Raw genomic sequence first — 22,109 nt, 5'->3', positions numbered from 1 at the left:
GAGGAGGAGGAGGAGGAAGATGACTGTGGGGTCCTTGATGCTCTCTGAGCTTGGTTGTTTTCTGGTAGACATTTAATTACCTCTCTAGGTAACATCATCAGTGTTAGAAGATGCTGAGGTTGGAGGGGGAGGGGGAGGAGGAGGAGGAGGAGGAGGAGGAGGAGGAGGAGGAGGAGGAGGAGGAGGAGGAGGAGAAGAATTGTGGAGTATGTGGTGTTCTCTGAGTTTGGTGGTTTTCTGGTAGACATTTTATTGCCCGCTAAGTAACATCATCAGGGTCGGAGCATCATCAGAGAGCACCAAGGACCCACAGTTCAAACCCTGATGAGAAAAAGGGGTGCACCTGCTGAATTTATCTTGCTTGGTTTCTTCAAGTCTGGTTTTGCTCTGCACTGCTGGCTCTTCTCTTTCAGGTTTTGCCCCACCCCCACCCCCCACCCCTTTAAAGGGTCTGGCTCAAAATTCACACAGAGAAAAATAGACTTCAGCTCAATGTATTTGATCTATTTGCGCGGGGCATGGAAATGCTTTGCACGTCTCTTCTTCCCATGGTGTTATGAATGGATATGTCTTAATGCAGGCATCTTCGGACAGTGATTTTCCTTGAGGCAATGAAACACAGTTTTGAACCTGCTTGGAAAAGAGACGTACAAAGTGACAGAGGCAGAGAGAAAAAAGAGAGAGAGAGAGAGAGAGAGAGAGAGAGAGAGAGAAGGAAAGAAAGAGAATGAGTAAGAGGAAGAAAGAGAGAGAGAAAGAGAGAGAGGAAGAGGAAGAGAAGAAAGAGAAGAAAGAAAGAGAGAAAAAGAAAGAAATAATAAAGAGAGAAAGGAAAGAGAAAAGAAAGAGAAAAAAGAGAGAGAAAGAGAATCAGAGAGAGAAAAAGAGAGAAGGAGACAGAGCGAAAACACAGATTCCATGCAAATTTTACTTTCTTTCCTACTTTTCCTGTGAACATTTGGTGCAATGTTCATTGCAGTTTGCAAAGAAAGGTGAACATTGGCCTATGCCAACTGACTTTCAATTGAGAGGTTGGTTCAGCAGGGCCAGCCTGGATAAGTACATATTGTAAAGTAAACAAAACAAAACAGACTTTCTCATCTTCCTAGCCTTCCTCTCCCGAACCGTACAAAATTCAAGCAATTAAGTGACTGAACGAGGCGGGGGAGAATCTGACAATCCTTAGCATTTCAACCGAACAGGCTATTGTAATGCAGTGACAGCCACGGTTGATCAAGAAATTCAAGAAGCACGTAATGGAATTGATTAATTGATTGATTGATTGATTGATTTAATTAATTAATGATTGATTGATTGATGAGACCCCTCCTAGCTCATCTGGCATTACTTTTCAATTCTTCCCAGTCTTCCAAAAAGGAGAATAGAATAGAATAGAATAGAATAGAATAGAATAGAATAGAATAGAATAGAATAGAATAGAATAGAATAGAATAGAATAGAATAGAATAGAATAGAACTGGAAGGGACCGTGGAGGTCTTCTAGTCCAGCCACCTGCTTAAGCAGGAGAACCTGGTTGACTCAGCCTTCCATCCTTCCGAGGTAGGTAAAATGAGGACCCAGATTGTTGGGGGCAATAAGCTGACTTTGTAATAATGCCGCTTGGGGGTGTGTGTGAAAGCCCTAATAAGCAGGCATATACATAGAATGAAGGCTACTGCTAAGCTTGTAAGCCACCCTGAGTCTTCGGAGAAGGGCGGGATATAAATGGAATTTTAAAAAAAAACCTACACCATCTCAGACAGGTGATTGTCCAGTCTCTTCTTAAAAACCTCCAGTGATGGAACACATACAACTTCTGGTGGCAAACTGTTCTGCTGGTTAATTGTCCTCGCTGTTAGGAAGTTTCCCCTTAATTCAAGGTTGCTTCCTTCCTTGATTAGTTCAATCAATCAATCAATCAATCAGAATAGAGATGGAAGGGACCTTGGAGGTCTTCTAGTCCAGCCCCCTGCTCTAGCAGGTGAGCCTATACCATCTCAGACAGGTGAATATCCAGTCTCTTCTTAAAAACCTCCAGTGATGGAGCACCCACGGTTTCTGGTGGCAAGCTGTTCCACTGGTTGATTGTCCTCCCTGTCAGGAAGTTTCTGGTACTTGGCACTACTGTGTCTTTGCTTTCTTGTGTCATGGTCTTTCTATTTCTGCTTGCTCGTCTTTGGATTTAGTTATCTTCTCCAGTTGTTTCTTTTCTCTTCTGCTGTCTCCAGGCCTCCATAGCCCAGAGTTTGGAAGGGACCTTGGTGGTTTTTTTAAGACCAACCTCCTTGCTCTGGCTATCTAGTCTGTTCTTGAAAACCTCTTTCAAATCTCTTTCTTGAAAAAAAAAAACCAAAGATTTTCCCCCCATTTTTCTTCTTGTTCTTGCCCATCCCCATTTTAGCATCAAAATCAAGAGTAACCTTCTGTGTCATTGAGCTGCATTTTTATTTTAAGGATACACCTTAGGAATAATAGATCCAGTAGGCATTTGAATGGTGCTAAAGAAAAATGCCTGGGAGCAGAAGAAAATTAAAAGCTAGGAAGAGAGAGAAGCCACATTGGTCTAGTCGTGAAGGTGCTGGCCTAGAAACCAGGAGACAGTGGGTTCTAGTCCCATCTTAGCCGTGAAAGCCAGCTGGGTGACTTTGGGCCAATCACCAGGAGACAGTGAGTTCTAGTCCCGCATTAGCCATGAAAGTCAGCAGGGTGACTTTGGGCCAATCAGCAGGTGACAGTGAGTTCTAGTGCTGCATCTGGCATAAGAGTTGGCTGAGCGACTTTGAGCCATTCACTAGGAGACAGTGAGTTCTAGTCTTCTCTTAGCCGTGAAAGCCAGCTGGGTGACTTTGGGCCAATCACCAGGAGACAGTGAGTTCTAGTCCCGCCTTAGCCATGAAAGTCAGCAGGGTGACTTTGGGCCAATCACCAGGTGACAGTGAGTTCTAGTGCTGCATCTGGCATAAGAGTTGGCTGAGCGACTTTGAGCCATTCACTAGGAGACAGTGAGTTCTAGTCTTCTCTTAGCCGTGAAAGCCAGCTGGGTGACTTTGAGCCAATCACCAGGAGACAGTGAGTTCTAGTCCCGCCATAGCCATGAAAGTCAGCAGGGTGACTTTGGGCCAATCACCAGGTGACAGTGAGTTCTAGTCCTGCCTTAGCCATGAAAGCCAGCTGGATCAACTTGGGCCAGTCCTTCTCTTTCAGCCCAACTCATCTCACACGGTTGTTACTGTGGGGAAAATAAGAAGTAGATAATTTGCTGCCTTCAGTTGTTTGTAAAAAAAAAAGGTGACATATAAGTAAATCAATACATTTTTATTTTTTTTATTATTTTTATTTTAATTCCGTTTATATCCCGCCCTTCTCCGAAGACTCAGGGCGTCTTACAAGCTTAGCAGCAGCTTTCATTCTATGTATATGCCTGCTTATTAGGGCTTTCGCCCCCCCCCCAGCGGCATTATTACAAAGTCAGCTTTTTGCCCCCAACAATCTGGGTCCTCATTTTACCTATATGGAAGGATGGAAGGCTGAGTCAACCTTGAGCCTGGTGGGACTCGAACCTGCACTAATAGCAGGCAGCTGGTGTTACTTAAGGAGGCATTAGCCCACTGCTCCACCAAGGATCTGCATATGCTAGTGAATTCTTCCAACAAGCAGCCTTGGTGTTCTCTTACTCTGTAGTGTTTTGTGAACTATGTTCCTAGGTACAGATCATTAAATACTGTGAGAAGAGAATGTTTGTAGCTCAGGTTTGAACTGTGGGATTCTTGGTGCTCTCTGCGCTTGGTTGCCTTCTTGCAGATGTTTCATGGCCCAACTAGGTAACATCATCAGTGCTATCAGGGAGTGGGGTTTCTGGGGGGAGGAGGAGGAGGAGGAGGAGGAGGAGCACTGTGGGGTCCTTGGTTTTCTCTGAGCTTGGTTGTTTTCTTCCAGACATTTCATTATCCAACTAGGTAACATCATCTCTTCTAGAAGGGAGTGGAGTTTGTGTGGGGGAAAGTGAAGGAGAAGTAGGGGGAGGGGGGAGGGGGAGGGGGAGGAGGAGGATTGTGGGGTCTTTGGTGTTCTCTGAGCTTGGTGGTTTCCTTGTAGACATTTCATTATCCAACTAGGTAACATCATCAGGGCTAGAAGGGAGTGGGCTTTGCAGGGAGGAAGAGGAGCAGAAGGAGGAGGAGGAGGACTGTGGGGTCCTTGGTGCTCTCTGAGCTTTGTTGTTGTCTTGCAGACGTTTCATGACCCAACTAGGTAACATCATCAGTGCTGGAAGGGAGTGGGTTTTATGGAGTGGAGAGGAGGAGGAGGAGGAGGAGGAGGAGGTGGAGGAGGAGGAGGAGGACAATGTCTATGGACTCCTTTATGCTCTCTGAGCTTGGTTGTTTTCTTGCAGACGTTTCATGACCCAACTATGTAACATCATCAGTGCTAGAAGGGAGTGGGGTTTATGGGGAAAAGTGAAGGAGGAGTAGGGGGAGGAGGAGGGGGATGGGGGAAGAAGAGGAGGAGGATTGTGGGGTTCTTGGTGCCCTCTAAGCTTGGCTGTTTTCTTGCAGACATTTCATTACCCAGCTAGGTTACATCAACAGTACTACGACTGCCTAGCACTGATGAACTTAGTTTGACAGCGAAACGTCTGCAGAAAAACAAGAACCCCCACAAGTCATTAAATCATTTGCCGGTGACATATATCTCACCCTTAGTCAGGGGCATCAAACTGGTGGCCCACAGTCCTGATGCATCACACCCACACCCCAAAGGCAAAAAAACCCCATCATGTTACATCACAACACGCCACATGACACGATTGAGTTTGACACCCATGCCCTTAGGGACCAAGAGAAGCATTAGAACCACCTCACAAAGGGTATAAATATCTGGTGTGCCATCCTAAGTATCTTGATTTTGGGTGCACGGTTCCTTCATCCCATCTCCATGAGTCAGTTTGAAATGTCCCAGGGTCAGGATCATGTTTATATCCGAAAGAGACCTGCCATCGGAGGCGATCCGATTGGTAAAAATCAGACTGTTTAAGGATGTATACCTATAAATTGCATAAATTTGGGCACGCTAAGCAGGAACCTGGAATCCCGATTTATCTGGCTGTGATCGGTGACTGCTCTGGAAAGCAAATTCTTATTTGTGTCCCCGCTACTTAGAGAAGTGAGAAAAATCTGTAGATCGAAGCAATTTATTTTCTACAGGGGAAAATAATTTTCTTACGGTGGCTGGTGGGGGGATGTCAAAGATGACAACTTATCAATAATAAATAAAACAGTACAAAAAAGATGAAATATTTAGGTGAGTTAAAGGAGGCCGCAGCAGTCGAGAAATAGTTGGAAATTTCTAACGTGAGAAAGGAAATCAAAGGTCCCTTTTCCTCTTTGGTGGAGCTCCATCAAAGCTGACAACTGAATCACTGCAAATAAAATAACAGTGGAATATGGACTCCTTTAGGTCCAGCGTCAGAAATAGTCAGAAATCAGAGTTGAGCATCAAACCAGAGGGCAGGACCAGAAACAATGGTTGGAAACTGATCAAGGAGAGAAACAACCTGTAATTAAGGAGACACTGCCTGACGGTGAGGACAATCGACCAGTGGAACAGTTCTCCTGCTCAAGCAGGGGGCTGAAGACCTCCAAGGTTCCTTCCAGCTTCTATTCTATTTTATTCCTATTTCCATTCCATATTCTATTCTATTCTATTCTATTCTATTCTATTCTATTCTATTCTATTCTATTCTATTCTATTCTATTCTATTCTATTCTATTCTATTCTATTCTATTCTATTCTATTCTATTCTATTCTATTCTATTCTATTCTATTCTATTCTATTCTATTCTATTTTCCTTAATTTCATTTCTATTCTATTCTATTCTATTCTATTCTATTCTATTCTATTCTATTCTATTCTATTCTATTCTATTCTATTCTATTCTATTTTCCTTAATTTCATTTCTATTCTATTCTATTCTATTCTATTCTATTCTATTCTATTCTATTCTATTCTATTCTATTCTATTCTATTCTATTCTATTCTATTTTCCTTAATTTCATTTCTATTCTATTCTATTCTATTCTATTCTATTCTATTCTATTCTATTCTATTCTATTCTATTCTATTCTATTCTATTCTATTCTATTCTATTCTATTCTATTCTATTCTATTCTATTCTATTTTCCTTAATTTCATTTCTATTCTATTCTATTCTATTCTATTCTATTCTATTCTATTCTATTCTATTCTATTCTATTCTATTCTATTCTATTCTATTCTATTCTATTTTCCTTAATTTCATTTCTATTCTATTCTATTCTATTCTATTCTATTCTATTCTATTCTATTCTATTCTATTCTATTCTATTCTATTCTATTCTATTCTATTCTATTCTATTTTCCTTAATTTCATTTCTATTCTATTCTATTCTATTCTATTCTATTCTATTCTATTCTATTCTATTCTATTCTATTCTATTCTATTCTATTTTCCTTAATTTCATTTCTATTCTATTCTATTCTATTCTATTCTATTCTATTCTATTCTATTCTATTCTATTCTATTCTATTCTATTCTATTCTATTCTATTCTATTTTCCTTAATTTCATTTCTATTCTATTCTATTCTATTCTATTCTATTCTATTCTATTCTATTCTATTCTATTCTATTCTATTCTATTCTATTCTATTCTATTCTATTCTATTCCAATTGTCCATTCCATATTTTCTATTCTATTCTATTCTATTCTATTCTATTCTATTCTATTCTATTCTATTCTATTCTATTCTATTCTATTCTATTCTATTCTATTCTATTCTATTCTATTCTATTCTATTCTATTTTCCTTAATTTCATTTCTATTCTATTCTATTCTATTCTATTCTATTCTATTCTATTCTATTCTATTCTATTCTATTCTATTCTATTCTATTCTATTCTATTCTATTCTATTCTATTCTATTCTATTTTCCTTAATTTCATTTCTATTCTATTCTATTCTATTCTATTCTATTCTATTCTATTCTATTCTATTCTATTCTATTCTATTTTCCTTAATTTCATTTCTATTCTATTCTATTCTATTCTATTCTATTCTATTCTATTCTATTCTATTCTATTCTATTCTATTCTATTCTATTCTATTCTATTTTCCTTAATTTCATTTCTATTCTATTCTATTCTATTCTATTCTATTCTATTCTATTCTATTCTATTCTATTCTATTCTATTCTATTCTATTCTATTCTATTCTATTCTATTCCAATTGTCCATTCCATATTTTCTATTCTATTCTATTCTATTCTATTCTATTCTATTCTATTCTATTCTATTCTATTCTATTCTATTCTATTCCAATTGTCCATTCCATATTTTCTATTCTATTCTATTCTATTCTATTCTATTCTATTCTATTCTATTCTATTCTATTCTATTCTATTCTATTCTATTCTATTCTATTCTAAACATATTAAGTGCTCTGTTCCTGTTCTTACAGGTGGTCTTCAGCTTACAACCACAACTGAGCCACAAATTTATCTTGCTAAGCGAGGCAGTTGTTCAGTGAGTTTTGCTCCATTTTACGACCTTTCCTGCCGCTGTTGTTAAGTGAATCACTGTGGTTGTTTAGTTAGGTCATATGATTGTTAAGTGAATCTGGCTTCCTCAATGACTTGGCTGGTCAGACGTTTGCAAAAGAGGGAGGGGGCACACAACACCGGGACATTGCAACCATCATAAATATGAGTCAATGACCATGTGTCCGAATTTTGATCACATGACCAGAGGGATGGCTGTGACAGTCGTTAAGTGGGAAACACGGTCACGTCACTTCGATCTGCGCCGTTGTAATTTCAAATGGCCGCTAAACGAAGCGCTGTAAATCAAGGACTACCTGTACTGTTATCCTGGGTGCTGAAATCAGATGCAAGAAGGTGGATAATATATATGTTATTGGTTTCATTTAGGCATCTACAATGGAGATGCACAGCCTTTGCAATGAGAATATAAATTTTTACGGCAGGCTATGTACTGTGGGAAGAATCCAGAGAAAGAATTATTTGGGGGGATACTAAAAAGGCAGAATATATTTCCCCAAAGGAATAATGGAGATGATCTTTAAAAAGACAAAATCCAGCCACCAGAAATCAGCCCAGCCCCTAGGCCACAGGTCTGCAACCCGCAGCTCCGGAGCCGCATGCGGCTCTTTCAGCCGTCTCCTGCGGCTCCCAGTCCTTTGCCATGTGCAGTCCAAAAAAAAAAAAGTAGGACCAAAAAAGTTCAACCAATCAATTCAAATATGCAGGATAGGTGCATATCTTGCCTTGGCTCCACTCGTCAGTCAAACCCTGTTCTGCGCATGCGCGCATGTACGTGCATGTGCACACATTTTTTGTGGCTCCCAGTTTTTCCTTTTGTGAGGGAACCGGTTCCGAGTGGCTCTTTCACTGTTTCAGGTTGCTGACCCCTGCCCTAGGCAGAGGCCAGCATTTAGAAATGCAGATGGAATAATCCATTCAGGAAGGTTGGGGGCCAGGAAGCTAAAAGATTAGGAAGACAAAGACCCCTAAAATCTACATACCCCCACCCAAACTCTAAGACAGGACATAATAGGATTAACCCACCAATACCAAGAGGGCACACTCAGACTCAGGTCAAAGTACATGACACAGGAAATACAAAGCCTCCAACAGGAGCAGGAAACAACCTCAAGAGCCACAGAAGGTACAAAAACCCACCACTCCCAGCTACACGTGGTCAGTTTTTCCCCAGAGCTATGTTTCAGTCTGGCTCTGCTCTTCAATAAACCACAACCTTTTTTTCTAAAGCAGTCTCCATGTTGTTTATTCCCGGCTTGGATTGGACCCTGAAGAAGATTTTTCTTTCAACAGTATGTAGATCATTTGTGGTTTGTGTGTGTGTGTGTGGGGCTAATGGTAGCTTTACCTTATCACACCCTAACTATCCCCTCCAGAATTATAAAAAAGATGTAGAGACTCTGGGAAAAAGAAAAGAGAAAGAAAAGATGATTAGGGGACTGGAGGCTAAGACATATGAAGAACGATTGCTAGAATTGTCTAGTTTAATGAAAAGAAGGACTAGGGGTGACATAATAGCAGTCTTCCAATGTCTAATGGGCTGCTGCAAAGAAGACAGGGGTCAACCTATTCTCCAAAGCCCCTGAAGGCAGGATAAGAAGAAGCAACAGATGGAAACCAATCAAGGAGAGAAGCAACCTAGGAGAACTAAGGAGAAACTTCCTGACAGTTAGAACAATTAACCAGTGGAACCACCTGCCTCCAGAAGCGGTGAATACTCCAACACTGGAAGTTTTTAAGAAGAGACTGGACAGCCATTTGTCTGAAATGGTAGAGGGTTTCCTGCCTGAGCAGCGGGTTGGACTAGATGACCTCCAAGATCCCTTCCAACTTTATGGTTATTATTAACAACCTGCCTCCAGAAGTGGTGAATGCTCCAACACTGGAAGTTTTTAAGAGGAGACTGGACAGCCATTTGTCTGAAATGGTAGAGGGTTTCCTGCCTGAGCAGGAGGTTGGACTAGATGACCCCCAAGGTCCCTTCCAACTTTACTATTATGATTATGATTAGTCTATTAGACTAATCATAATCATAATAGTAAAGTTGGAAGGGACCTTGGACTAGGGGTGAACATGACAGCAGTCTTCCAATATTTGAGGGGCTGCCACAAAGAAGATGGGGGTCAACCTATTCTCCAAAGCCCCTGGAGGCAGGACAAGAAGCAACGGATGGAAACCAATCAAGGAGAGAAGCAACCTAGAACTAGGGGGAAATTTCCTGACGGTGAGAACAATTAACCAGTGGAAGTGCTTGCCTCCAGAACAATAGAATAACGGAATGATAGAGTTGGAAGGGACCTTGAAAACAAAGAAGAGGGGGGGTCAACCTATTCTTCAAAGCACCAGAAGGCAGGACAAGAAGCAACGGATGGAAACTAATCAAGGAGAGAAGCAACCTAGAACTAAGGAGAAATTTACAGACAGTGAAAACAATAAACCATTCGATCAGCCTGCCTCCAGAAGTTGTGGGTGCTCCATCACTAGAATTTTTCAAGAAGAGGCTGGACAGCCATTTGTCTGAAATGCTTTAGAGTTTCCTGCCCAAGCAGGGGGTTGGACTAGAAGACTTCCAAGGTCCCTTCCAACTCTGTTATTCTGTTAGCGCCAATTTCTGGGCAAATGTCCTTCTCTTGGTTTGAATGAAAGCGAAATGATCCTCATAATTAATCTTGAAGAAGCCATACTTGTATATTCTTGTTAGTTGCAAAGTCGTGTCTGACCCATCGCAACCCGATGGACAACGTTCCTCCAGGCCTTCCTGTCCTCTACCATCTTCTGGAGTCCATTTAGGCTCACGCCTCCTGCTTCAGTGACTCCATCCAGCCACCTCATTCTCTGCCGTCCCCTTCTTCTCTTGCCCTCAACCTTTCCCAGCATGAGGCTCTTCTCCAGTGAGTCCTTCCTTCTCATTAGGTGGCCAAAGTATTTGAGTTTTAGCTTCAGGATCTGGCCTTCTAAAGAGCAGTCAGGGTTGATCTCCTCTAGGACTGACCGGTTTGATCACCTTGCAGTCCAAGGGACTCGCAGGAGTCTTCTCCAGCACCATAGTTCGAAGGCTTCAATTCTTTGGTGCTCAGCCTTTCTTGTTGTATACCATTCCATTAAAAAAATATGAAGCTCTATTGCAGAAAGAAGATGAGGTCTCTACGACAACAAAAACTTCATAGTTTATTGGCATTTCAGGTCTAAACACAGTTGTATATTAACATGCATAAGGCATGGCTAGAAAGCAGCCAACGTACAAGCTGGCTTTGACAGACTCAAACAAGAAGCCATATTTCCATCTGTGCGAATGTTGATTACGTTTGAACAGATCTTCAGATGTTCCAAGATCTGAAGGCAATCCCAGATTGAGCACGGAATCCAGAATTATGTCGGCTGTTCTCCGCCCCTTTCTCTGACATCCAACTCTAATGCCATCCATCACACGTAACACCCCCCCACACACACACACACAATTTGGAATGGATGTCACTTCGACTTTTGCTTGGAATGAAATGTTCTGATTTAATCGCCTTAAAAAATGCACGTTCCCGGGGCTAGATTGACAGCACGGATGGGCTCCTAGCCTCCTCAGAAGCGAGCTTCTTTCAGCAAAATGGTTAATGCCTTGCAAAATGTATATAAGCTGGCAATCTAAATCCTAGGAGATGAATTTATACCAAAACCTCATTTTACCTTCTATTGTGTACCAAACATTTGTCAAACTCTGTGTCTCCTGGATATATTGAGGCCTTCTAAAGCTCAAGGCCTCTTACATAAGAAATAATCCTTAATGTAGCCCTTCTCCCCTCAGTGGAGAGCTATAATAATCGTGCGTGTGATACGCCAGATATTTGCATTCTGAAACTATTATATGCAGTTCCTCGATTTACAAGCGAACGTTTAGTGAGCAAGGTTACAACGGAAATGGGGAAAAAAGTGAATCACGACCCTTTTTCACACTTAAGACGGTGGCATCATCCCTGTGGCCATATGGTTAAAACTGAGATGCTTGTCAACTGCTTCATATTTATGACGGTTGGAGTGTCCCAGGACTATGAGATCATCTATGGAGATCTTCTGAGAGTCAGTGGGGAAGCCAGATTCATTTAATAACCCTGTCAGCCACAAAACAAATCAAGGAGAGAAGCAACCTACAACTAAGGAGGAATTTCCTGACAGAAAAATTAATCACTGGAATAGAAGTTGCCACCAGACATTGTGGGTGCTCCAACACTGGAGGATTTTTAAGAAGTGATTGGACAGCCATTGGTCAGAAGTGGTATAGGGTTTCCTGCCTGAGCAGGGGGCTGCACTAGAAAACCTCCAAGGTCCCTTCCAACTCTGTTATTCTATTCTATGTTACCAGTTCTTGAGAGACTGCCACAAAGATGAAGGGTGTATGTGTCAAATTATTATCCAAAGCACCAGAGGACAGGACAAGAAACAATGGTTGGAAGCTGATCAAAGAGAGAAGCAACCTGGAATTAAGGAGAAATGTCATGACAGTGAGGACAATCAACCAGTGGAACAGAAGTTCCCTCCAGAAATCATAGGTGCTCCATTGCTGGAGATTTTTAAGAAGAGACTGGATATTCACCTGTCTGAAATGTATAGTTTCTCCTGCTTGAGTAGGGGCCTGGACCAGAAGACCTCCAAGATCCCTTCCAGCTTCTATTCTATTCTATTCTATTCTATTCTATTCTATTCTATTCTATTCTATTCTATTCTATTCTATTCTATTCTATTCTATTCTATTCTATTCTATTCTATTCTATTCTATTCTATTCTATTCTACTCTGTTCTGTTCTTCCACTCCATTATTCTATTCTATTCTATTCTATTCTATTCTGTTCTGTTCTGTTCTGTTCTGTTCTGTTCTGTTCTGTTCTATTCTGTTCTACAATCTGTTTATTTTATTCTGTTCTGTTCTGCTCTATTCTGTTCTACAATCTGTTTATTCTATTCTATTCTATTCTATTCTATTCTATTCTATTCTATTCTATTCTATTCTATTCTGTTCTGTTCTATTCTATTCTGTTCTACAATCTGTTTATTTTATTCTGTTCTGTTCTGCTCTATTCTGTTCTACAATCTGTTTATTCTATTCTATTCTATTCTATTCTATTCTATTCTATTCGATTCGATTCGATTCGATTCTACATTCTATTCTATTCTATTCTACAATCTGTTGTATTCTGTTCTGTTCTGTTCTACAATCTGTTTATTCTATTCTGTTCTGTTCTACAATCTGTTTATTCTATTCTGTTCTGTTCTGTTCTAAAATCTGTTTATTCTATTTTGTTCTGTTCTATTCTGTTCTATTGTATTCTATTCTACAATCTGTTTATATTCTATTCTATTCTATTCTATTCTATTCTATTCTATTCTATTCTATTCTATTCTATTCTATTCTATTCTATTCTATTCTATTCTATTCTATTCTATTCTATTCTATTCTATTCTATTCTATTCTATTCTATTCTATTCCACAATCTGTTTATTCTATTCTGTTCTGTTCTATTCTGCTGCTGGCTAGACAACTTCAGCCCCTTTCTCAAGCCGAAGGAGAGACAAAGTGAGAAATCGTGCTCAGCTAAATATCAAAGGAGATTTCCCTCTGCCCACCCCAATGAGCCAATGGTCCACTTGGTCCAGCATGCCACTCTCCTCCCTTGACACCCCATTAGATACCCCTGGGAAATTTGCAAATGGAATCAGAAGCTGTAAAACTAGAAACCTCAAGGATGACATTTTTTTTCCCCCGCATGAAAGCCCCAGATGGAGGAAGGATATGGCCTGGCAGGATTCAGAACGCTGGAGTTGAGTGCATGGCGGGTGGGCCTCGGAGGGGAATATAAGTTGTTTCTTGCAGTTCTCCATTCTCATCTTAGGGAGAGAAACAACGGAGAGAAAGAAGAGAGCGGAGAGGGGAAAGGATTCTCCGGAGGTTTAAGCAGGTCACAATTGGGAGTCGTTGTAAAACACAGTTTCTTCTTTTATCGTCTTCCCTTTCCTACCCCTAGTTCCTTCCTCCCTCCCTCCCTCCTCTGCCCCTCCGTTTGTTCCTTCCCTTCCTCTACTTCCTTCTCTTCTTCTTTCCTCTCTAACTTTCTTCCTTTCCTTTCTCTCCTTCTTTCTTTCCTTCCTTCCTTCCTTCCTTCCTTCATTTTCTCCCTCCCTCCTCTTTTTCCTTCCCTTCCTCTACTTTCTTCCTTTCTTTCCTTCCTCCTCCCTCCTTCCCCCTTTGTTCCTTCCCTTTCTCTTCTTTCTTTCTTCCTTCCTTCCCTTTCTCTCCTTCCTTCCTTTCTCTCCTTCCTTCCTTTTCTCTCTCCCTCCCTCCCTCCTTTTTTCCTTCCCTTCCTCTCCTTCCTTCCTTCCCTTCCTCCTCCCTCTCTCCCTTTGTTCTTTCCCTTTCTCTCCTTCCTTCCTTCCTTCCCTTTCTCTCCTTCCTTCCTTTCTCTCCTTCCTTCCTTTTTCCCTCCCTCCCTCCTTCTCTCTTTTCCATCCTCTACTTCCTTCCTTCCTTTCTTTCCTCTTCCCCCTTTGCTCCTTCCTTCCTTCCTTCCTTCCTTCCTTCCTTTCTTTCTTTCTTTCTTTCTTTCTTTCTTTCTTTCTTTCTTTCTTTCTTTCTTTCTTTCTTTCTTTCTTTCTTTCTTTCTTTCTCTTTCTTTCTTTCTTTTTCTTCCTCCTCCTTTCTTTCTTTCTTTCTTTCTTTCTTTCTTTCTTTCTTTCTTTCTTTCTTTCTTTCTTTCTTTCTTTCTCTTTCCTTCCTTCCTTCCATCCTTCCTTCCTTCCTTCCTTCCTTCCTGCCTTCCTTCCTGCCTTCCTTCCCTTCTCCTTCCCTTACCCCCCAAATGGAGCAGAAAACCGTATGGAGATGCATACACTCTACATCAGACATGTCAAACACAAGGCCCGGGGGCCAGATCTGGCCCACCAAGTGGTTTCATGTGGCCCGCGAAGCCATCCTGGAAAGAGTGAGGGAATGGCCCCCACTGCCTTGGCCCTGGCCCAGAGACCCTCCTCCTGCCAGAGACCCTCAGATCTGTCCCACTCCTGCCCGGGCCCCCATAGGCACCCTTGATGCAAACGATGTACAGCTGGCCACGCCCATCCAGTAGGCCATACGCACTTTAGCCTCGCCCACCCAGTAGGCCACGCCCACCCAGGCCACACCCACCTGGCCCCCTGAGGGCAACCGCAATGCTGATGCGGCCCTCAATGAAATTGAGTTTGACACCCCTGCTCTACATTCACTCTGCCCCTTTAGCCAGTGCAGAAGCACCTCAGATATCAGCCACAGAGTCCCTGCTTAGACTCTGAGCAGAGGTCAGCCCCAAGTTGTAAACAGCCCTTTAGGTCACTCTGAAGGGCCTTCCGTATGCCATGAGATCAACTGGTACATCATTTTAATGTTCACCAGCGAGGAAAACACTTGGTAAATTATGTATATGCTTAAACTGGTGGATCAGCATATACTGGGGCTGGAACAATTCTGAAGCCACAGATGTACAGGAACCCAAGCTTAAAATGGAAATTTGACACGGGTTAAAATTTGGGCAGGTCTCACAACTGGGATTTCGCAGTTCTTTGGGTATTGATGTTATAAGGTAAAGGTAAAGGTTTCCCCGCACATGCGTGCTAGTCGTTTCCAACTCTAGGGGCCGGTGCTCATCTCCGTTTCAAAGCCGAAGAGCCAGCGCTTGTCCGAGGACGTCTCCGTGGTCATGTGGCCGGCATGACTAGACGCCAAAGGCGCAGGGAATGCTGTTACCTTCCCACACACAAATTCAAACTAATAGTGATGTGTGGCCGTGACTGCAACATTCAGTTTTTGGTCATCGGATTGTATTGTGCTAATTGTGAGGTGAAAATTTCAGGGTGTGAATCGGGTCAGTTTCCAGAATGATAAATTTGGCAACTGTTACTATTAAAAAGTCAAGTCTCCTTCAGGTTCAGCTCAACGTAAATTTATTTAGTAACAAGGTGATAGACGTTTTCCATTAGTGGCCTGTTAGCTAATTTGGCCTAGTGGTTAAGTCACCACACTTGCTAAATTATGTATAGGAGATGGTGAGTTCTAGTTTCACCTTAGGCATGAAAGTTGGCTGGGCGACTTGAGGCCAATCACCAGGAGACATTGAGTTCTAGTCCTGCCTTAGGCATGAAAGCCGACTGGGTGACTTTGAGCCAATCACCAGGTGATGGTGAGTTCTAGTCCTGCTTCAGGCATGAAAGACAGCTGGGTGACTTAGGGCCAATCACCAGGAGACAGTGAGTTCTAGTCCTGCCTTAGGAATGAAAGTCAACTGCATGATTTTGGGCCAAAAACTAGGTGATGCTGAGTTCTAGTCTCACTTTAGGCATGAAAGTGGGCTGGGTGCCTTTGGGCCAATCATGGTGTGAGTTCTAGATCCACCTTAGGTTTAAAAGTCAGCTGGGTGACTTTGGGCCAGTCACTCTTGTGGGTTTGTGCCCGAAATGAGAAGGAAGAAGGAGTATTGTGAGTTTGTCCGTTTGAGTTATTTACAAGAAATATTAATGGTGGAAACAAACAAACAAAAGATCAAATAAATAAGTGTGGCAATGTCCCAAACTAGGACATTTTTCAACTTCCTGTTCTAGCTCACCACACCTGCCATTTCGTGGTGGGTTTCCAAATACCACTTCCTTCTAACACTGATAATATTGCCTAGTTGGGTAATGAAACGTCGGCAGGAAAACCAGCAAGGTCAGAGAGGACCGAGGACCCCACAATGAAAATTTTACAATAAAGTTAGTCCTCAGGTTATGAACATTTTTTCACCAATGGCTTTAACTTAAAAACTGTAAAAGGAAGGGAGTTAAGACTTCCTGGTAAGTTGTTTTGGATAATGAAGGAAAAAGTTTGGGAAGTCCTATTTTAATGAGTGGAAAGCCTTACTCTCTAGAGCAGACTGTCTCTAATTGGCCAATTTCAAGATAATTGTCTAAGGATTTTGCCAGACACCTTGATACCTTCTTAAAATAAATGTTCTCTTCATTCCTTTAGCTGTTTTAACAGTACAAGAAAAGTCTTGATGGCCTTTTGCAAAAAAAAGATAGCATCCCTTCTTAGGTTTTTGTCAGACGTGAAAAATCAGGTCCAATTAAACTAATTTATTGCTACTCGTAGGAATATTCTCAACTTAATTTGCTTGTGACTATGTAAGGAATCTACGCTGGTGCCTCTTTTAACTCTTCCCCCAGATTCTGCCACTCCTATGGGTGTTCCACAATGGTTGTGACTTCTTCAGTTGGGTAGCTTTATACAGATTCCCCTAGCTTGATAGAAGAGAATAAGAGAGTTGGAAGGGACCTTGGAGATAATAATAATAATAATAATAATAATAATAATAATAATAATAATAATAATAATAATAACAACAACAACAACAACAACAACAACAACAATAATAATAATAATAATAATAATAATAATAATAATAATAATAATAATAATAAAATGTTGGAAGGGACCTTGGAGGTCATCTAGTCCAACCCACTGCTCAGGCAGGAAACCCTATACCATTTCAGACAAATGGCTGTCCAGTCTCTTCTTAAAAACTTCCAGTGTTGGAGCATTCACAGCTTCTGGAGGCAGGTTGTTCCACTGGTTAGTTGTTCTAACTGTCAGGAAGTTTCTCCTTAGTTCTAGGTTGCTTCTCTCCTTGATTAGTTTCCATCTGTTGCTTCTTGTCCTGCCTTCAGGTGCTTTGGAGAATAGCTTGACTCCCTCTTCTTTGGGGCAGCCCCTGAGATACTGGAACACTGCTGTCATGTCACCCCTCACCCTTCTCTTCATTAAACTACACATACCCAATTCCAGCAACCGTTCCCTATATGTTTTAGCCTCCAGTCCCCCAATCATCTTTGTTGCTCTTCTCTGTACCTTTTCTAGAGTCTCAACATCTTTTTTACATCGTGGTGACCAAAACTGGATGCAGTATTCCAGGTGTGGCCTTACCAAAGCATTGTAAAGTGGTATTAGTACTTCACTTGATCTTGATTCTCTCCCTCTGTTAATGCAGCCTAGCACTGTGTTGGCTTTTTTGGCAGCTGCAGCACACGGCTGGCTCATATTGAAGTGATTGTCCACTAGGACTCCGAGATCTCTCGGAGATCTCCTGCTCCCCTTGTCCTCTTCTTCATTAAACTAGACATATCCAGTTCTTCTAGGTCTTCTAGTCGAACCGTCTGCTCAGGTAGGAAACCTTATACCATTTCCTTCACACACCCCATTACTTATCTGGCAATCTGTAAGAAAGATGGTGACAGAACCAAGTAGATTCCATGAGATTTCTATACTAGGGCAGAATACTTGCGTTCAACCATTTTCACAGAAACATTCTCAAACATATGTATCACGATCTCTGTTTGTCCTCCTTCCATCAGCTTACAAGAGCTTAGATTGCTTTAAAGAATGATTGGAGGGTGAGGATTTGAAAACAGGCTTTAGGTGTCAGCAGGCTGCTCCTATTTGTCTAGGTTCAGAAGCTAAGTTGGCCCTAGTTTTCTGAAATTTTTGTGTTGCTGGATAATTCAGAATTTAGGCTCCCTGGTTGCTTTCCTGCAGACATTTCATTACCCAACCAGGCAACATCAATGGTGCTAGGAGTTTGCTTGCTGTTTATATACTAGTGGCTTGCCCTGTCAGTGTTAGTGGGAATTATTTGCTGCTTTTTTTAATTATTAAAGAGTTTTACAAAAACAAAATTTTACAATATATCCCCAAATCCCTCCCACCCCAAACCCGCCCACTTCCCCCCCCACTTCCCAGAGCTAAATACAGGATTATAGTTACAATAATCATATTCTAAATAAAAATTATGCATAATATACAATTAACCAAATTCATAATGTGCTTTAACTCCCCTTTAACATAACTACAAACAAAGTACCAATAACAATATCCCACTAAAATCTACTCATAAGCTAAATAGAGCTTTTTAGTCCCATATTTGTTCTGAATATAATTTATCCATCACCTCCAAACTGAAATATATCTTTCCTGTGAATGATCCTTCAGATAAGCAGAAATCTTAGACATTTCTGCAAGATTCGAAACTTTAAACACCCATTCTTCTACAGTGGGCAAACTATCCTTCTTCCAATATTGTCCCACCAGTAACCGTGCTGCTGTTATCATGTTCAACATCAAGTTAGTTTCTTTAACATCACAATCTACCACAATGCCCAATAAAAACAATTGCAGGGAAAACTTTATCTTTCTCTTAAAAATCTTTTGAGTGTTCCACCAAATTTTGATCCAAAAAGCTTTCATATTTCTACAAGTCCACCACATGTGAAAATAGGTGGCTTCTAAACTACCACATCTCCAACATTTAGACTGTAAATTAGGATACATGTTGGACAACTTCTTGGCATCCAGATGCCATCTATAAAACATTATCTGGATGCTGCTTGTTGCTGAGAAGTTTTGGTCTGTTCGTTTCCTTTTTGGTTTTTGATTGTCTCTTGGGAACGGTAGGTAGATGTTATTTATCTCTACGTGCCTGTTGATGGCTGCTTTGAGGCCTATTTCGTATTTCAAAGGCATGGTTGATTTGATACCATGTAGAGCAGGGGTCTTCAAACCTGGCCCTTTTATGACTTGCGGACTTCAACTCCAAGAAGTCCTCAGCCAGCATGCCTGGGTGAGGAATTCTGAGAGCTGAAGTCCACAAGTCATAAAAGGGCCAAGTTTGAAGACCTCTGATGTAGATAGTCTAGCATGAGATAAATCCAAGAAAGATGTTACTGGAATTGAACAGAATTTGGTGCTGGGACAATAGTCACTTGCTAGGCCCAGACCTGAAGACCTGGTTGATCCAACAAGCGGGCCTGGACTGACTACGTTTTTTAATTAGGCTTTTTTACTGGGTTAAATTTAAAAAGATGTAAAAAAGATGTCGAGACTCTAGAAAGAGTACAGAGAAGAACAACAAAGATGATTGGGGGACTGGAGGCTAAAACATATCGGGGAACGGTTGCTGGAATTGGGTATGTCTAGTTTAATGAAGAGAAGGGTGAGGGGTGAATGATAGCAGTCTTCCAATATCTCAGGGGCTGCCCCAAAAGAAGAGGGAGTCAAGCTGTTCTCCAAAGCGCCTGAAGGCAGGACAAGAAGCAACGGATGGAAACTAGTCAAGGAGAGAAGCAACCTAGAACTAAGGAGAAAACTTCCTGACAGTCAGAACAATTAACCAGTGGAACAACCTGCCTCCAGAAGCGGTGAATGCTCCAACACTGGAAGTTTTTAAGAAGAGACTGGACAGCCATTTGTCTGAAATGGTATAGGGTTTCCTGCCTTAGCAGGGGGTTGAACTAGATGACCTCCAAGGTCCCTTCCAACTTATTATTATTATTAAATTGTCTTGTATTTATTGAATGGTCACTAAAAAAACCTGTTGTAAGTTGAGGACTATTTGTAATTACTTACAGCACCAGAGACCATCTGCCATGGTCAACCAGAGTGGTGAGGATGATCTCTGGACATGACTCACAAAGGGATGAACTTTCCAGCTTGAATTTGGGCTTCCTGAGTTCTGCGAGCTGATATGTCTACGATTCCATAAACCATCTTCTCACCAATATAAATCTTTCAGCCTTGCCCACCTCCTCCGTCTATATGTGGTCTGGTCCAATTTCCAAACACGCATTATTTTGTTGTTGTTGCCATGCAATAAACTCATCCCACATATCCCAGCCTTAAGTTGCTTCCATCTTGATTCCACTGAAACATAGTCTAAACCTGGCTGTCTAATTTGCAAGCAGCCTTCACATCCCGGGTTTCAAGTGTCAGAAAAAATAATCCATATTCTCACTCTCTCATAATCAAAATGTCTGAGATCTATTGTCAGCTTCCCATTAGCGGGGAAAAATCTGTGAACACCAAAGGTCTCTTCTGCTCTGTGAATTATCTTCTATTTTTAACAGGTAATTATATTGAGGGTGATCTGCTTGTCTTTATGCTCTCCATCCTGGTTTAGTCTTAATTGGGAGAGGAGGAGGGAAGGAGAGGAGAGGGGAGGGGAGGGGAGGGGGAGAGGAGAGGAGAAGAGAAAGGAAGGGGGAGCGAAGGGGAAGGGAAGGGAAGGGAAAGGAAAGGAAGAGGACAGGAGAAGGTAAAGGAAGGGGAAGGGGAGGGGAGGGGAGGGGAAGGGGGAAGGGAAGGGAAAGAGGAAAGGAAGAGGAGAGGAGAGGAGAGAAGAGGGGAGGGGAGGGGAAGGGAAAGGGAGAGGAGAGGAGAAGGGAAAGGAAGGGGGAGCGAAGGGGAAGGGGAGGAGAAGGGGAAGGGAAAGGAAGAGGAGAGGAAGGGAGAGGGGAGGGGAGGGGAAGGGAAGGGAAAGGAAGAAGAGAGGAGAAGGGAAAGGAAGGGGAGGGGGAGGGGGAGGGGGAGGGGAAGGGGAAGGGGAGAGGAAAGGGAAGGAGAGGAGAGGAGAGAGAAAATGAGAGGGGAGGGGGAGGGAAGGAAGAGGAGAGGAGGAGGGGAGGAGAGGAGAAAGAAAGGAAGGAAGAGGAAGGAGCAGAGAGGAGAGGGGAAGGGAAAGGAAAGGAAAGGAAAGGAAAGGAAAGGAAAGGAAAGGAAAGGAAAGGAAAGGAAAGGAAAGGAAAGGAAAGGAAAGGAAAGGAAAGGAAAGGAAGAGAGGAGAGGGGAGGGGAGGGGAGGTGAAGGGAAGGGAATTTGTAGCACAGAGTTGAACTGTAGAGTCCTTGGTGTTCTCTGAGTGATTTCCTCGTGGACATTTCATTACCCAACTACATAACATCATCAGTTAATTAATTGTTTTTCATTCTTGGAAGATTAAATGATGAATTAGAGGTGAATTAATAGGTAGAAGTACCTTAAGTAGCACTATTCCAGGGCCATATTTGTCCCCTGTGCTTTGGTGACTAAGAGCATAAGAAAGCATGAGGTTGTATGGCAGATAAGCTCAGAATCTTGGTTGAAAAGATGGTCTGTTTGGTTCTGAGGCTCACTGGCATCCAGGAATTGGAGAATCATCCAGTTTCAGCTCAAGTGCAACAGAATTAGAAGAAACAGCAAACAAGCAGCTAAGATAAGATTTTAGCCAAATGGGTTTTACCAATAGATTTGTAGCTCAGGGTTGAACTGTGGGGTCCTTGGTGCTTTCTGAGCCTAGTTGTTTCCTTACAGAATGCAAAACCCACTCCCTTTTAGAACTGATGATATTACCTACAGTAGTTGGGTAATGGAGTGTCTGCAAGAACCCAGCTTTTTCCTCCTCCTCCTCCTCCTCCTCCTCCTCCTCCTCCTCCTCCTCCTCCTCCTCCTCCTCCTCCTCCTCCTCCCTCTTTTGTCATTCCTCCACTCCACAAACCCCACTCCATTCCAGCACTGATGATGTTACCTTCTTGAATAATGAAACATCTGCAAGAAAACAACCAAATTCAGAGAGCATCAAGGACTCCACAGTTGTTGTTGGTTTCTTCCTCCTCCTCCTCCTCCTCCTCCTCCTCCTCCTCCTCCTCCTCCTCCTCCTCCT

The 22,109-nt window shown here is 41.9% G+C and overlaps 1 long non-coding RNA gene across 1 annotated transcript in view; it reads right to left on the bottom strand.

Annotated features, from left to right (window-relative positions):
• LOC310639500 overlaps nt 1–21,864 on the bottom strand; it is a 52,847-nt gene extending 30,983 nt beyond the window's left edge. The window contains exon 1 of the long non-coding RNA XR_014492337.1: nt 21,835–21,864. This is a non-coding gene — a long non-coding RNA (uncharacterized lncRNA). The remainder of the gene's footprint in view (nt 1–21,834) is intronic.
• Between the last annotated feature and the right edge of the window lie 245 nt (nt 21,865–22,109).

The sequence above is a fragment of the Vipera ursinii genome (assembly GCF_947247035.1).
Source record: "Vipera ursinii genome assembly, contig: SUPER_3_unloc_3, whole genome shotgun sequence".
Lineage (NCBI taxonomy): Eukaryota > Metazoa > Chordata > Lepidosauria > Squamata > Viperidae > Vipera > Vipera ursinii.
This window is presented reverse-complemented; position numbering and strand designations above follow the sequence as displayed.